Below are 18,444 nucleotides of genomic sequence, written 5' to 3'. Positions count from 1 at the left end.
GTTAAGTGTCTGACTCTTGGTTTCGGCTCAGGCGTGAGCTCAAGGTCCTGAGATCGAGCCCTGTGACCAGCTTCATGCTCAGCACAGAGTCTGCTTCTCTCCCTCTGCTCTTCTCTCTTCTCCCCCACCCAGCTCCCTGCCTCTTTCTCTTCTCTCTCTCTCTTTCAAATAAATAGATAAAAAAATTTTTTTAAAGGAATGAAAATGTATTCAATAACAAGAATAATTAGTGAGCTAATAAGCATTTTGCCAAATAATATCTAAGATAGATAATACCTATGCAGCTATATGAGTAGGTTATAGGGAAATATATTTAAAGCTTGGGCTAGTGCAGTCAGATAAAATTATTTCACTCCCACATCCTATTATGAATTTTTTCAAAAATACAGAAAACATTCAAAAAATCTGAAAGACTTGTAGAGCAAATACCAATAAACTCATCATCTAAATCCTATCAAATAATATGATTTTTATGCCTAAAAGGCACATGAAAAAACATTACAGAAAAGATGAAAAATCACTCAAGGTGGCAGTTAAAAAAACAAACACAATAAATAACTGTCCTTTATATAAAAAAGAAATAAAATTAAACATTATATCCCTTTCAAATAAATGTTAAAATGCCAAGAAATTGACAAGAAATGCACAGGATATATGTGAAGAGAAATATTTGTATTTTATTGAGTCATATAATGAAAGGCTTGAGCGAATAGAAAAGCAAACACTTGTTGCGGGGGTGGAAGAACACCACCAGAGGAGGATCACTCTGCAGCGTAAAGATGCAAATTCACCCTAAAATAATGTTGAAATTATTTGTAATCTTGGTTAAAAAAATGACTTATTTTTGTAAAAATATTTTAAAATTTATTGTAAAGAATAAACTAATGGTAAGTAAGGAAAATGTATAAAACTAACAAAGGGAAGAATAATATACAAAAATGTTAAAATACGTTAAAAAGAAATAATATTTAAAACAAAGGTATAGGAATAGACAAGGAAATCAATGAAAGAGAATGAGAAGCCCAAAATTATATTCATGGAAAAATGAAAAGTTATGTTAAAATGGATTTTCAAAACAGTTAAGTAAAGATAAATTATTTAGTAAATGTTATTGGTTCAAATGTGTAGGCATTTGAACAAAATACAATACTCGCTCCTTACATCATAACAAATTCTGGCCAGAGTAAAAGTTGAAACAAGTTTTAAAAGTATAAAATACCTGAAGAAAAAAAAATTAACTCTTTTTTTTTTTTTTTGGTGATCTTAAATTAGGAAATCCATTTCTTAGCATGAAAATAAATTCATAAATAAGCCAAAACCTAGATAAACTGACTGCTAAAATTTAATATGTACTTAACATAAAATATAAATAAAATAAAACAATAACATAACGGCCTGGATAAATATAGTTGCCACACATATGACTCTTAAAGGGTTAAATTTAACAGAAAGTTCTTGTAAATCAATAGGAAGACAATTCATCCTGTACGAAGTTTGACAAAGGGTACAAGAATGCAGGTCACATAGAAGAAGTACAAGTCACCAAAAAAAAAAAAAAAACCCAAACAAACATTGAAACTGCACAGGCTTGTTCATAAATAAACATAACGAAATACATTGCTTAAGTCTTTCCTAAATTTTAAAAATTATTTTATTTATGTATTTGAGATTGAGGGGTGGGGGTAGATGAAAAGGATAGGGAATCCCAAGCCGACTCTGCACTGAGCCCGGAGCCTGATGCAGGGCTCGATCTCATGACCCTGAGATCACGACGAGAGCCAAAACCAAGAGACATCTAAGTGCCTTTTGCTTAAGTCTTTTAAACAAGTGAATTCAATCCAAATTGTACAATGGCTAAAAATCAAGAAAATGTAAATGTTCTCATGTGGGAAGCTGCCCAAAATACATACTAAGGGAAACAGGAAGTCATAGAACAGCATGTGTAATATAACAGTTTATGCAAAGAAAAAAAGTACATACATCCACATATATGCATCTTTGTATGTGGGTAGCAAATGTGGGTAGCAAATAGACGTGCATACACAAAATTCTTGATCGTGTCTACACCTCTGGAGTGAGAGGATAAGGAGTAGGGAAAAAGGTTCATAGGGACTTCCATTCTTGATACAGTTTCATACTTTAAATTTTTTAGAACCTAGCTTTTTATTATTTGGAGATAATTTTAGATTCACGAGTTGTCTTAACACTGAGCATTTATTTTATAATACAAGAACTTCTTAGAATTCTGAAACATTTCAAGAAAAAAAGGAAGAGAAGAATAAAAAAAATAATTGAAAAAAAGAATCAATCCCACAGCTTGTTAAGTGAGGAGAAGCTAGACATTCAAATCGTAGCCACATGCTTATTGTGTCTTAATATGTTTGAGTTAACTGTGTAGTGACTTGTATATAATTTCCGTTCCATCGGGTGGGCCTAGTCATCTTCAGCTAATAATTTTGTTATCTCCACAAAGTCTTCACTTACGGATCAGGCCACCCATCATTATAGATAGGTATCTGGAATAAGAGCGCACCACCTGCCAATTGTGGCTGAGATTCTGTTGCTCAAGAGGGACAGAGCAGAGAAGTGCCCTACAGCGTGATTCTTTCATAAGCCCCTTTGGTCCCGGGTGGGCCACATCTTCAACTTCCAGCAGATATTTATTAGAGGCCATAATTGATATTCATAAGAACTACCCTTTGTTGTGTACCTACTCTGTGTCAAATACTGCTCTAAACTCTATATATCACTGATTTGAAACTCATTAACCACCCCATAAGGTTATTGTGCTCTTTATTATTTTCAGCGTGCAGATGCGGAAAGAAGTTAAAGAGAATCAGTAACTCCCTCAAGGGCACCTGCCTGGAATGGAGTTCATTTTCTGACCCAGGCCTTCCTACTGCAAATGTTCACATTTTTCTTCTGTGTTATACTCGGTAGCAGACTAACGACAGGAGTAAGCAAACGATTGATATATGAACTTCCATGATGACTAGAGAGTGCATAAGTTTTCTTGAGTTAGTGTTTTTGTTCCCTTTGAATCAAGACCCAGAAGCAGAATTGACAAATGTGCACAGATCCGTAGCTCTTCTTAAATTTCTGCTGAATTTTAAAGCTTCTGTAGCCTGTCATGGTGGGATTCACCAATGCCCAGTGGCTGGGAAGGGCAATGAAAGCTCCAGAGAGAAAAATGTTCTTGATAGTAAGAAAAAAATAAGATCAGGGGCCTGACCCACGTGTTGAGTACGTGAACACCAGAACCTGCCTTGGTTTTACACATGTTCGATGGAAAGTGCATCCGGGAATCTAGAGACTTCGGGAACAGACACTCTCTTGGAACGGAATGCCCTTGGATGAAATTTCAAGTCTTGAAATCTTTGGGGCCTGGGCAAAGACTTGCACGAATGAAAGTGACTGAATAGGAGTTTTCAGTCCCAAGCAATCCTGCTTCAGGTATGAATGACACACACCGACACGCTGCTTCAGACCTGGCAGCAGATCTCTTTTGTCTGGGTCTTTAGATGCCTGGCAGTTCTCTAGCTTGTCAGCAAGAGTTGTGATAAAATGGGTGGGATACCCACTGTGGCAGTGGTCTGTGGAGTCAGCTCATCTCCAAATCTAGGGGAGCGGGTGGGAATCACATTCCAGGGGCAACTGGGTGCAAACAGGACCGTCTGTCTGGATACATGTAAGCACATCCCAGGTAATACTTGGAAATATTGAAGGGGGACACATCTAGAGGAAGGAGGCTGGATTGCCTACTAATCTGGACTGGTAGTTACTGAGAGATGCCCTCTAGGGCAAATTATTCATAAACCACATTGTGAAATAGCATGCCCCAGATACATTTTACGTGGTGGGATTTTGAAGGCATGAAAACTCTACGGAGGATCTCAAGTGACATTCTTCCAAAGAAGACATACAGATGACCAACAGGTACATGAAGAAAGTGTTCAATGTTACTAATCATCAGGGAAAAACAATCAAAACCACAATGAGATGTCACCTGTCACCTTTAAAATGGCCATTATAAAAAGGACAGGAAATAAGCATTCTTATTTGGCAAGGATGTGGAGAAAAGGGAACCAGTGTGCACTGCTGGTGGGAATGTAAATTGGTGCCACCTCTATGGAAAACAGTATAGAGTTTCTTTAAAAAAAAAAAAAAAAAGGAAGTACCATAAGATCCAGTGATTCCACTTCTGGGTATTGAATCAAAGGAAACAAAACACTAACTCAAAAAAAAATAAAAAAAATTAAGAATACACTCTCACACACATTGCAGTGTTATTTACAATAGCCAAGGTATGGAAAGGATCAAAGGGTCCATGGATAGGTGAATGGATAAAGAAAATGTGGCATATATACAATGGAATATTATTTGTCCATAAAAAGGAAGGAAATCTTGCCCTCTGTGACAACATGGATGGATCTTGGTAAGTGGTAAGTGAAATAAGTTAGAGAAAGGAAAATACCATATGATCTCACTTACATGTAGACTCTTAAAAAAACAAACAAATTCATACATACAGAGAGAGAACAGATTGATGGTTGCCAGAAGCAGGTGGTGGGAGCTGCGCAGACTGGGTGAAGGTGGGTCAAAAGGTGCAAACATCTAGTTATAAAATAAGTAAATCCTAGGGATGTAATATACAACCTGGTGACTATCGTCAATAACACCGTATCCTACATCCGAAATTTACTAAGAGACTGATCTTGAAGGTGCTCATGATAAGAAAAAGAATTGTAATTGGGGATCCCTGGGTGGCTCAGCGGTTTAGCGCCTGCCTTTGGCCCAGGACACGATCCTGGAGTCCCGGGATCGAGTCCCATGTCGGGCTCCTGGCATGGAGCCTGCTTCTCCCTCCTCCTGTGTCTCTGCCTCTCTCTCTTTCTCGTCTATCATAAATAAATAAATCTTAAAAAAAAGATTAAAAAAAAAGAATTGTAATTACGTACAGTGATGGATGTTAACTAGACTCATTGTAGTGATCACATCACAATATATACAAATAACAAATCATTGTGTTGTAGACCTGAAGCCAATGTAATGTTCTATGTCAGTTATACCTCAATTAAAAAAAAATGCTGTAGATGGGGGCACTCTCCTCTAAGTTTTGAAGAGAAAAATAGTATCTGTTAGGAAGTGTCACTGTCGACCTAGTTCGCAAACAATGTGATAGGTGTCTGATTTGGCAAGAGTTCCAGATTATTGAACGCAATGGAAACATCGCATATAAGCAAACTGAGGTGGGGCTGGACCTGAATCCTGCAGACGCTGGCCAATGCTGAATGGTAAGTGAGCAAGACCCACCGCCTGGAATGCGGCCTGGCTTACTGGAGTTCTGGTAAAGTGGCAACAGATCCAAACTCGGTTTTGATGCCAGTGAAGCATGACTGCCCCACAGGAAGGGTATTCTCCGGACAGCTGGCCACATAAAACTGGAGACGGCTTTCACTGAAGGACAAGCTGACATACTTCTTCCTTCCTAACCATTTTCACGGAATCACAATCTGAAGATCTGATGTGTGATCCCTGCGCCAAAGGCTGCCCTAGCAAGCAAGTCACTGCAGTGAAGACTTCCAGGACACAGGACAAAGGAAACAGCAGCCGAGACGCTGCCTGTTTACGGCAGGATTGAGCTGGTCCCTTATGGCCACGGACACTCACTGTAACCTGCTGTGCTCCACACCTCCGCAAGCACGAAGAGTAAGGCTAGTTTGTTTTCTTGGTTGACGAATGTGGATGGCAGCCATCCCAAATATAGAAAGTTAACCCGCTTCCTGGCGTCACCAAGTGTTGGAACTTGCAGTTGACCTCGACACATGCTTCAGTATCTAGCCTTTGTCGTCCACCCTTCGCTTCCCTCTAGCCCAGTCCTTATCATCATCAATATGATGTGATTCTGCTGCGCACCGAACATCTCTTTTTATGGCAGGTGTGGTGACAAACATACCCATTACGTGGAAGGTGAATTGCCCCATTGCGAAAATTTGGTCACCCATGAGGTATCTGCATAAACATGGGTGACCTGGACATTTTTTTAGAGAACACTGCTAATTTGCTTTTTTGCCTCTGTGAGTCTCTCATAGAGCCTTGAGTGCTTTCTGCCCTTGCCTCCCCCTCCACTAAGTCACATTTAGGGAGATATCCCCCAAAATGGAATTATCAAGCATTTCTCTCAAGATTATCATGGCTTCCGTTACACTGGCTCATGCCAACCCCATTAAGCTGTCTCATCCTCTCCTATTTTCTATAACCCTGTCCCCCAGAGTCTTTCCCTCTTCTGCCCCACAGCGTTCTCTTCCCCTTGCCGCCCCGAGGCCCCGTGCCCTATTGTGTACTGTCATGTGAGCTCACGCTCTCAGGCTCTTGCTCAATGCAGCGACCCCAGGGAATTTACCTTCTTTTTATTCTGGTTTCTCATGAAAATTTGACATCTAACCTTTCTCATTGGTAAGAAAAGCAAAGTACTAAGAGGTGGGGAAGGACATGAACACTGGTCAGGCTAATAACTGTCATGCTATGACACCCCATTTGGAATCGCGGGTATTACTTGGTCGATAGTGTGGTGGAGGGTTTTTAGTTCACTCAGGTTTGGGCCACATGATTAAAGTTACTTTGTAACAGTTACTAGTTTGTAGGTTTTCTCAGAATATTTGCCTTTTTTATCTGCCCACCCTAAATCTTTAGGAACTATGTCCTTATCATAGGAGTACAAGGTGTTGTACTTCTTTTGTCCTATATAAATGCTTTCTCACTACTTTTGCTTCGGGTTGTTTTGGTTTAGAATACAAGAGCTGTAATCCTGTCTCCTTTGGAAATACCTCTTCCAACTTTGCTCTTTCTTTTCACTTTGCTGAGTCCCATGGTTGCTAACTAACTGCATGCTTAGGTCACATAATGCAAATCATTCCCTTAATGGCTATAGATTTCACATGGAGAACTCCGACATATGTTTCCCATTTTTCTCCCTTTTATGCCGCATACTTGTGCTGAATAGTTTTATTGGTAATGGGGGAGATGCCAGAGTATTTACAGGATCACGGTCATGGGAGTGTGCTGTTATTTGGACTATGTCTGGATAATGCCCACATAATCAATCAAAATGGAAACATTTGGTCAATTAAGCATTTTTCAAATGATTAGCATAATGTTAATAGCTTTGGATATTTAACCAACCCTGCAGTTATTTTGAGACGATACAGAAACAAATTCAGCAGAGTACCCTGTAAACACCTCTATTTAAAAAAAAAAAATACAGAAATCCTGTTGGAATTTTGTGTAGTTGCAAGATCCCTCAGAGTTCCATGTCCAGCCCTGCCACCACTGTGCTGAGAGAGACACAAACAGGTCCCCTAACCATGCTCTGGTTCCACTTCCTCCTTTTTAGAATGAGCGTTACTTAATCGTATTTATTTTTAGACATCTCTTGGAACATAGTGAAAGCTATCAACCCCCCTCCTCAGTAAATACACATATGAAAATTGAAAAGGACTTCGAAGTAATATAACTCCAGACTCCAAATATTTCACACACCTCTTAGGGTTTGGTTAAGAATTCTTAGGTCAGATGATCTTTAAATAAAGACTTGTTCAGCTTAAAATTTCGTGGTTTCATGAATTTTCCCTCTCCAGGGCTCAAGGACTGGTCTAGCCCCACCCACTCCTCCAGCACAAGTTCTCTGGTGCCCATTTCGTGGGAGTTGTGGATAGGGGGACACATTAGGTTTCCTTGCCCTACTAGTAGTGCTTCTGTGTTCACTGGCTTCTTTTAGAGAGGGGAACTCTTATTAAAGAACCAGGATATAGTTTAGTCTGGTCTCACAACCGTCCAGGAGCGACTGACAAGCACCACCTTCTGGAGAGAAGGCGTAGTTAAATGTCAAAGTTGATGATCCCTGACACAGCCGTACTCCCTGTTCTCAGGACCCAGCACCACCCCTCTTCCTGGTCTTCAGTACCAGTTCCACCCACATTTTGTGACCAATTCTCACGTCCCTTTATCATAACCAATGGTGAATCTGTCTTTGGTCTCTGGGAGCCTTAAAAATTAAGTCCGGATTTTTAAGTCTACTCCTTGGAAGAGTTCTACTTTGCCATTAGAAACCTCCCCGCAAAATTCAGATCATTTGAAGACATTGGGCTGTTGTTCATATTAGAAGTTTATGTCAAGTAACTTACATATGAATTATTAGAATGTTGGTGAAGTAGTGTAAAGTACTTGCTCAGAGTAAATGGGGAAGCATTAAGAAAAGAGCCACCGTCTCGGTGGATGTAACAATGAATGAATGAATGAATGAATGAATGAATGAAAACAATGCTCCACTCTAGCCCCATGCATAATGAAGCATCAAAAGAGTACCTGGCTTAAAAGATTTACTTTAAACATGCATAATATATTTTCCAGTAAGTAATTAAACTTGCTTTTTTTCATATGCATGGTACCTCTTTACACATGCTTTGAATTTAATTGCAACACGGAAAATTTTTCAGTCACAGAATTGCCAGAAAATGAAACCATCCATGAATATCTTTATTATAACTCATAAACTTAATTTTCTGTTATGATTTTTATAGAACCCCTTTTTGTCTCCATTCTTTTTTCTCTGGTTCTCTAGGGTCGGACCAATGCTGCTACGGAAACATTTGCCTTATAGGGGAATCCCTGAGAGAGTTCAGAAAGTTTCTATTGCCAAATCGAGAGACCCTTATCCCATTTACATCTTTTGGCTTTTAATCCAGACAAGCAAGAATGATTATGTTTCCTGAGAAATTAAATTCTTTAAAGCTCTGTCATGATGCATCTCAGAAAACTTTTGAGAGTTGAGTCAGCGAGTGGAATATTCCTTCAGACCTCATATCCCAGAACTAAGTTGGTTTTCCAAGGAGATAAATTGAATACAATAAAAGTTTACAGTGGGGCAGTTGCAGAAATGAACCTTTGGAAATATAGACTCGGAACACATTTCTCCTGGCATTTTTAATGAAAAAGTAGGCATTGATTGTTTATTCCCAGACAAAACCTCTATGTCCTATACCTAAAAATCCTCAGCCTGCCAAGTGCTTTGCTTTTTTTCCCAAGGGGCTATTAGTCATTCTGTAGAATTATATTTATTTTTTTAAACTTACTTTCCAGATGGACATATGCATCATTTCATTAAAGCCAAATGTGGTTTATGAAATTCAAGAATAATAATTAATCATGCCAGTGAGAGCACTTGAGTGAGGCAGACTGAGGGCATTTTCAGAAACATCAGTAATAAAAGTAGAAGTGGCTACCATCTGGAGGGATGCTTACTATAGGCAGGCATTTTTAGGTATGATGGACCTTAACTATCTTGCACAGCACACATTATTGTTCCCATTCTATGTACTTCTTTGTAAAGGTTTTATTTATTTATTTGAGAGAGAGGGACAGAGAGCACACACATGAGCAGGAGGAGGAGCAGAGGGAGGGGGACAGGGACAAGCAGACTCCCCGCCGAGCAGGGAGCTCAATGGGACACTTGATCCCACAACCCTGAGATCAGAATCTGAGCCAAAGTCAGACACATAACCAACTGAGCCACCTGGGCACCCCTGTTGTTCCCATTTTATTAACTGGAGAGAGGAGGCTGTGAGAGCTATTCAACGACACAACTTGAATTCGAGTCTGTCCCGTCTAGAGTCTGCGTACTTTCCATTCTGCAACCCTGCCTCCTGAAGCTAAGTGTTCAAACTCGGCCATCCTGAAGCCTGACTAAACGGCGTGCGTTCTCTAGATAACTGGAAAGTAAAAACATTATTAGAGTTCTGCATAGCTGACCCGTTAACAATATTTCGTCGTGAAGTGATATGCCTTCTTAGAAGATGAGAAATGCCTCTTAATCAGAGTTTTTGTCAACCACTTCAGATTTCTTTTTCTTTTTTTTTTAACCTGAAAAATCATAGACATGAACACACACCAAGATACGACCCATTGTATCCTTCGGAGTCCCTAGAACTACCTTTTGAAAAAGTACAGTGACACAAAAAGAATCGTAAGTGCAGCTAAACTGACAGGGTCTCTTGCACAGACAGTGAACAGAACAAAGCAAAGGCTGATAAACCAACCCAGGACAAGGCATTGGTGCACGGCAGTGAAAGAGCCACGATAGGATGCTTGAAGTCACTTCAGAGAAAGGAAATACCTCACATCTATTGGGAGGGGACTTCCAGCAGAAAGAAATGCCGCCCGGGCTCCTGTCATCACGCATCTGGGCGAAGCATTGGTAATTACTTCGGGGCGAATCGTGGAGGTCGTATGGTTTTAAAATAGGGACCTGGCCAAAGAGGAGGAAATGGGCGGCTGGCCAGCAAGCAGGCTAGTACTGGGTGCTCCTGAGAAGAAACAGATGGAAACACAGAGAACTGCTCAAATTTGCCAGCAGAACCTATCAGTCCCTCAGCTAACAGTCAGAATCTAGAAAATAACCAGAAATACTTTTCCATAAACAAAATGAACTGGAAAAGGGATGGGAACTTAACACCCAGGTCTGCGATCATTGGGAAAAGGACACGTGCTCATGTTTAGGCCGAACAGACACACAATGTGTGGAAGATGCAGCGCGCTGAAAGCTGCTGGGAGGGCAGGGGTGGTGAGCCTCTGGGAGGGGATGTGGGGCTGGGATCCTACAGCCTGGGAGGACGGCATGTGGCCTGCAGGGGAGGGGATGTGGGGCTGGGATCCTACAGCCTGGAGGGGAGAGCATGTGGCCTGCAGGGGAGAGGATGTGGGGCTGGGATCCTATAGCCTGGAGGGGAGGGCATGTGGCCTGCAGGGGAGGGAATGAGGGGCTGGGATCCTACAGCTTGCGGGGAGGGCATGTGGGGCTGAGATCCTACAGGCTGGGGGGAGGGCATATGGCATTAAGGAGAGTCGAGGCTGAGTCACTCACACACTTCATCACAAACAACGAGGCAGCTTTCCTGAAGTGCCTCCGTGGGAACACCTGTAGAAATCTCAGTGTGCCTGTTTCTGAGTTAAGAACCCAGAATGTTCACAAACTAGGAAACAAAACACATTTTCTGTTGGGATAGTTCATGCCATAACATCATAGGTTCCGGTTTTCAAATTTGCCGCTCAAAGACTGCCCCAGGGGTTTTGCTTCAGTTCTCTCTACCTGTGCAGAATTGCCAGGGTTCCAATGGAGCCACGGTTGAGGGTGAGAAAGATTACCAAGCCTTTTTTACTCACTGTTTAAAATTCAAAACAAGAATTATTTCATAAAGTCAAACAGTGGCATTGAAGAGCGCTCAAAAAGAGGTCATAAAAATATAACTAATAAAACTGGATCTCTCTGGACCTATCTCAGCACGTGTCCTACAAAAAAAGAAACACCCCAAGAGGTATCAAGAAGCAGTTAAAGACACAGGGAAGTCTCGTGAAGAGGCAGCAAAGGGGACTGCCATTGAGCACACAAAACCAAAACTTCCTAAAGATTCCTTCCCTGAGTTTGCACAGCAGAGTTGATGCCCTAAGTACTTTCCTCCACATACAATCAGACTTTCTCTCCCTCAATTGAGTGGGTGTTGGCTCTTCTCTTCCCTCTGCCCCTACACTCACATATTTACACCCAGGACCAAGAATAGCACTTTTTTTTTCTTTTAGTTTTTATTTTTTGAGAGAGAGAATGAGCATGCATGTGAGCAGTGTGGGGAGGGGGAGCAGAGGGAGAGAGAATCTTCAGGCGAGAGAATCTCCATGCTCAGCGTGGAGCCCAGTGTGGGGGCTCAGTCTTATGATCCTGAGATCATGACTTGAGCTAAAATCAAGAGTCAGACGCCTAACCAACCGACTGAGCCACCCAGGCGCCCCGGCAATTACTCTTTATAATGAAATGGCATGTGATTCCGCATGGAAATTAGTTTAGTCTTTTCAACTATGTCAGTTCTGTATCAGTTCTTCACAACAGAGTAGAACAATTCGAAAAGGCCAAGACCAACATGACCCCTTGTAGAAGGACATTATGAATATGCATTTATTAGTGATTTTTTTTGTCTTTGTCATATAAAGATTTAACCAAATGCTTAGAGAGGTCTTGATCTTTAAATTGTCAACTACTGCTTCATCTATCCTTCATTCTTATTCACTCTGAGTCTCTGAGTCCAACCTTTAGCTAGATATGCTTGAACCACACAGATTCAACCCTCTGGCATTTCTGACGATACACAAGTATTATGCGCACTTTCCGAAAGCTCTCTCTCATTGTAGAAACTTTAGATACAGTAAGAGATGACGGCAGACCCTTAATGAGAGTCCAGACTATCTATTTTTCAGTTCAATGCTGGTCTCTGTTTAAAGTTTGCTGAGAAGAAATGTTGGTGACAGAAAGGAGACGGGGATGAATCATAAAATCAGGGATGGTAAACTCTTGAAAGGGGAGTCCTGACTGAAGAAGATAAATGTGCCTTCCCAGACTTGCTTGCCTCACATCATTTTCCCACCTTTCCCCCTCCGAGGGAGGCTCACTCCATAGACTGAATTTCTCAAGTTCTCCCACCTGCTGGTTAATGGCCAACAGAAGTCATTGGTGGAAGGTTAGGGAATAGAAGGAAGAGAGAAACCAGAGCATGTTTCCTACCACTACCGATTTTGTTCGGGCAACCAGTCATTTGGCGGCCAAATCTGACCAGAACCAACAAAAGGCCATTCATTTGTCATTATGGCGTAATCTATGATGTGTGCATCATATTGCCTTTATTAAATCTGATAAATCATGAGTTCGGAAACATATCTGCTCTGAGGAGTTTCAGGTAAGGGACATAGACACATAGTTTTGCAAATTTTGTCGGGACTTTAATTCACACACAAAAAACAGAAATATAATTGGACGTTAAATTTAACTTTTCCTATTGTCTTGGATTTTCAGAGAGAAAAATGCAGTGGCCTAAAGCAGATGCTAAACCACTCGTGAAGGACATACTGGGAGACTGTGTACTTACTCTGTCAAGATTAACCCCCTCATCCACCTCCAGGCTATAGAAGATATGGCCAAGAATTCATTTGGGGGCTAAAAGGATTAATAGTAAGATTTCAAAGGGAGAATTGTTGGCATTCTGAACATTCGTCATGGAGGACATGATGGGCACTTACTCTTCATCTCAATCCAAGTGAGGGATGGCTTCAAGAGGAGCTCAGAGAGAATCTGACCTATGAACAACTAGACGATATGAGGACTGGATTTGACTTAGTCAACGAACAAGGCTATATCTGGAGTTTTTCCATTTTTAGAATTTTTTTGTAAAGATTTTATTTATGTGAGAGAGAGTAAGAGCGAGCACAAGCAGGGAGAGAGGCAAAGAAGAGAGACAAGCAGACTCCCAGGTGAGCAGGGAGTCCGATGTGGGGCTCTATCCTGGGAGTCCAGAATCACGACCTGGGTGGAAGGTGGGTGCTCAACCACTGAGCCACCCAGGTGCCTCTGGAGTTTCTCCTTTTTGGTGGCAGAGGGAAGGGTCAGATTTGAGGTGGCTCTATTTCCACAATTGAAGGGAAAAGGAAAAAAAAATTTTCCTTGTGGTCCAGATGCCCACCTGGAAGAGTTTCCTCAAGAGGGACTCTGCAGGAGTGAGGAGATGGATGGAGACAGAAGGACTATTCAAAGCTTGAGGGCTGCCAGCAGGTGAAAGAATGAGTCATACAAATACCCAATGGAAACTCATCTTTGAATATTGCACCCAGAGGTCTCCAGTGAAACTTTTCCAGTCCCATAAGACCTTTTCTGATCCTACACATTTTAAATGACCCTAGAAAATAGGAGATAACATGGAGTCTGTAGCAAACATATCAAAGAGAGATTGAATAAACCTATTTTATTCTTTGTACGTCTCCTAGTTTGAAGGAGCCCCAAACAAGGCAGACATTTAAAATTGAAGGAGAGGATAAAGCCATACTGCCCTGGCTTAGGGATTTTAACACTGAAAGCAAGAAGAGACTGTTTTGAGGCAGGCACACGGATAGGTCCCCTCTACTCAGCATATGTGGAGGCTGCCCACAGCTCCATGTTGAGCATGTTGAGGACTGTGAGCTGCGCTACCTGGACCGAGAAACAGGAAGTGGAGGCAAACATGCCAAGTACCCGTCATTTGTAAATTATTTAGGGAAACAGTGCAAATGGACTTGATATTCTCTCTCCGCCCTGGGAAAGCCCTGAGAGAGAGTATGAGAAAGGGACTAACACAGAGTAGGTATTCAGTACATTTTTGTTGAACGACAATAACATGACTAGTGGAGCAAATCTACATATCTCATGTGCTAGAGGATTCTTTGCATATCTGACCATCATCTTCTGCTAAAGAGGACATTGCCTTTGTCAATTGAATAGCCAACCCTGCCATCACATGCATGTGGTCAAACAGCCCTGGTCACAGTAGAGACCCATGTGTCACTGGACTGGAGTCTCTAGAGGGGTTGTCACTGAAAGACAATTACTAACTTCCTGACCATGATTTACCTATATAGCTGGTCCTGAGATTTATCAATAAGACTGGCCAAGTATTTAGACAGAGTCTCTAAGACAAGGCAACCAAAGTTGGTTCTTAGACTAGAAGCCACTGTGGTGGTTGAGGTTCCTTAAACCTCATCCTTGAGGTGCCCGGCTGGCTCAGTCCATAGTGTATCGACTCGATCTTGGGGTCATGGGTTCAAGTTCCATTTTAGGGATGGAGCCTACTTAAAAAAGCCAACTAGCAAACAAAAAAGCCCTCCTCCTTTATGGTCACCACTAGCTCACTTTCAGGGGCTTGGAGGCTTCTCTCCTCCAATTTACACACCGACAGACCTGTGCCTTTGCTGTTGCTGGAGTTACCTAAAGGGACAGTTTCCTTCTCTCTAATCCATCCTTAAATGGTCATTACATAACTTATCTCCCTAAAATACTTCATTGTCTGTATTTCTTCCTGCTTAAAAAAAATATTCAGGAGCTGGTCATTGCTTAGCAAATAAAATCCAAAATTCTTCATCAGTTATTCAAAGATCTCTAGGAATGATACTGGCTTAACCTACTTTTCTAGTCTGACCTTCCACTCCTCCCATCCTGCCCAGGTGTAGTCATGCAACACTCCCTGAGTATTTATCATGCTTTTCCTTTCTTTGCTTGGCTCATGGTACTTCCGCTACCAGGAGTATGCTGTCTCCTTCCACCCATCATTTGAAGCCTGTCTCAAATACTGCCTCCTTTTTTTTTTTTTTAAGATTTTCTTTATCTATTCATGAGAGACACAGAGAGAGAGAGAGAGAGAGAGAGAGAGAGAGAGAGAGAGAGGCAGAGACACAAGGCAGAGGGAGAAGCAGGCTCCATGCAGGGAGCCCGACATGGGACTCGATCCTGGGTCTCCAGGATCAGACCCTGGGCTGAAGGCAGCGCTAAACTGCTGAGCCACCTGGGCTGCCCCAATACTGCCTCCTTTATGAAGTTTTTCACACCAAACCTACTGGCATCCACAAATCAGAAATCTGTTCTCCTTTACTCGGTGTCATGGTCTTATAGACATTATCGTATATTGTCTTATATTTTAATAGGAGAATGGCCTTGCTCCCTACTGAAAATTTATTTATTTTTTAAAGGTTTTATCTATTTATCCATGAGAGACACACACAGAGAGAGGTAGAGACATAGGCAGACGGAGAAGCAGGCTCCCTGTGGGGAGCCTGATGCGGGACTTGATCCTAAGACCCCAGGATCTTAACATGAACCAAAGGCAGATGCTCAACCACAGAGCCACCCAGGTGTCCCCCAAAATTTATTTTTTTAAGTAAAGTAAGTTTTTATTGTTCCTCATAAAGTTTCTTATGTTTGGCACAGCAGGGGTTGTATACAGGGTCACGGATAAATATTTAAAGAGTAAATTAATGTTGAGATGTTAAAAATGTTTTAGAATTAGGTGGAGGTAGTGATGGCACAATATACAATATTAGGCATTGCTGTATAATGCAGTAAATGACATTTCACTCCTCTTTTAAATGGTTAATTTTATGTTGCTTGAAATTTCACTTCAATAGAATCATTTTAAAAGAATGAATTCATGATTGAATGAATTATTATATCTTTCTAGCATTTAGCTGGCAAATCAGAATCACTTTTTTCTCTCTGCTTCCATTTTGCACAAGAGAGCAATATGAACATGTAATTGTACTTCCATATCAGTGGCCTGAATATGTTCTCTAATTAACTTCTCCCAATTTCCCTATCTTCTGGCCAGATTACCTTTGCAGAGTGGTGGCTTCCGTGACCCCATGGCTTCTGATCCTGAGTGAATTGATGGGATTATTCTATTCCCCATCTCCAATTGGACTGAAATAAGCCTCGTGGCCCCAGCCAGACTATCTGAGGGAGAAATTCACCACCTAACATAAAAATGGAGAATAGGTTTGAAGGTATCTGCATCTCTCCTCAGTCTGGAAGACAGTTAATCCCAGAATTCATAGACAAAGTACCTTCCCTTAGCTCCAAGTGCAAATCACTGTCAATTACAAATCCTCCTCACCAGAAATGCATTCTGAGAGTATTTTATCCTTTATCACGGAAGACATTTTAAATGACATTTAAACAAAATATTTAATGGGGCCTAGACAAAGATTTTGAGTGGAGCTATTTCACCTGCAATGACATTCCAGCCACCACGAATGATCCCCCTTCGAATGTTGATGGGCTTGATGAACCCATGGTTTCCACCTCCATTTTCTCCCTTCTCCGATATGCCCTGCAAAATGTCACCGGAGTTATCTTTCTCACACATTCCCAAATCCAGAAGCATTACTGTCAACTCATTACTTAGTTTAAAAAGCCCCAACTCCTGAGGTCAATGGTTGTTAGTGTTGGCTGCCCATCGGAATCACCTGGTGAGTTTCGTACACGTGCTGAGGCCTGGGCCATCTGAGTTACAAGAGCTAAGCAGTGAGGCACGGGCACAGGCATTTTTTAGGGCTTCTCAGGTGACTCTGACACACACCGAGTGTCGAGCTGGGTGTGGGGCAACCTCTCATCTGGGACAACCTCTCAGGAGCTCTGGATCGGAGAAGGCGGAGGGAAAGGCGTGGGATGTAGGGTAGGAAATGAGTAAGAAAGAAAGACAGACCCATCACGATCGAGGAGAATGGAGCCCATTGAGGTGTTTCTTGTGGAGACTGCAGGTCTGAGGCCCAGAGAGCTGGACTCTGTGGCACAGGTAGACAGGGAGCTGCACACCAGCCCTGTGAGTTCACACTCCCTGACTTTTGCATGCGGTTCTGGAGGAAGGGCCTCCAACTCCCTTCAGGAGGCCTTCGTGTCCAAGACTTAGGGTGGACTCTATCGAAGCAGTTTATGGCCGTGCTTTGGAAAATGTTTCCCTCTAGTCACCATGATGAGGTTAGGTATTAGGTAATGTCTTGAAAAATGGCCAGAGGGCTAAAGTGTCAGCTTTACAGCTCGCATACCTGAGAATAACAATGTTGGTTTATTGTTTTTATTCGGCAATATCTTTGGAATGCCTCATAAACAGAAATTAACAGTGACAACCCTGTCTCCGTGTATGACCCTACCAACAGGATGCCAAGGAAAGCCAAGGCCACTAACTGAATACTTTTGAGAATTTCTCTCCCTAATGTCTCATCTAAGGCACATTCCTGGCCTCTTTTGTCTCAGCTGTCAGAGCCATCTTCAGTCCCCCAAGGTTCACTAAAACCCACAGATAATCTTCCATATATATATATTTTTTTAAGAATTTTTTTTAAGAATTTCGACCTCTCCCCGTCTTATCGCCTATCAAAATTTCCAATAAGCAACAGTGAAACTTGGTATATCTGGCTCTAAAGATAGAAAGTCTGGCTTGAAATATGAGAGGCTAGCAAAGAAATGACCAAAGCATTTTGAAACCACACACATATTTTTAATTCATAACTTTTCTTCCATTTTATCTGAACTTTTATATGTGTCATCCAATTCTAATTGCTGTGTTTTGGAGTTAAAGAAGTTATTAACAAATGAAAAGATAGCATATTGTCTGCACAATCTGGATCTAAAAAGCATTAGTTTGGGTTGGTCCTATACAGAAATCACTCCAGCAAGCATTACCTTCAAATCTGAAGTTTGAGTGCTTGCTTTGGCAGCACTTATACTAAAGTTGGAACAATACAGAGAAGATCTGCATGGCCCCTGCACAAGGATGACACACATTTGATTGCTTTTTCAGAATAATGCATTCCAGATTTTTTAAACCAACCAATATTAATCAACAAAATACAAATTAAGCATATACTATATATGAAACAATATTCCATGTCTGAAAATATAAAATAGTAACCCTGTAGCCCTAGATTCTCTAATTGAAAAGATATACTCTCTTAGGCAGTTTTCTTGGATCCTCAAAACTATGATGATATTCTTCTACTACACTAGTGAAATTACTCATTTTCATGAATGTATGTCTGCTAGAGGCTAGG

At 41.4% G+C, this 18,444-nt stretch overlaps 1 non-coding gene across 1 annotated transcript; it reads left to right on the top strand.

The window, feature by feature from the left end:
• Positions 1-18,095: 18,095 nt before the first annotated feature.
• LOC129514666 (U6 spliceosomal RNA) lies at positions 18,096-18,200 on the top strand. Its single transcript, XR_008665479.1, has one exon. It is a non-coding gene; the product is annotated as a U6 spliceosomal RNA (small nuclear RNA).
• The last annotated feature ends 244 nt before the right edge of the window (positions 18,201-18,444 follow it).

The sequence above is a fragment of the Nyctereutes procyonoides genome, unplaced genomic scaffold (assembly GCF_905146905.1).
Source record: "Nyctereutes procyonoides isolate TBG_1078 unplaced genomic scaffold, NYPRO_anot_genome, whole genome shotgun sequence".
Taxonomy (NCBI): domain Eukaryota; kingdom Metazoa; phylum Chordata; class Mammalia; order Carnivora; family Canidae; genus Nyctereutes; species Nyctereutes procyonoides.
The sequence above is the reverse complement of the archived record's forward strand: the minus strand, read 5'-3'. Positions and strand labels throughout refer to the sequence as shown.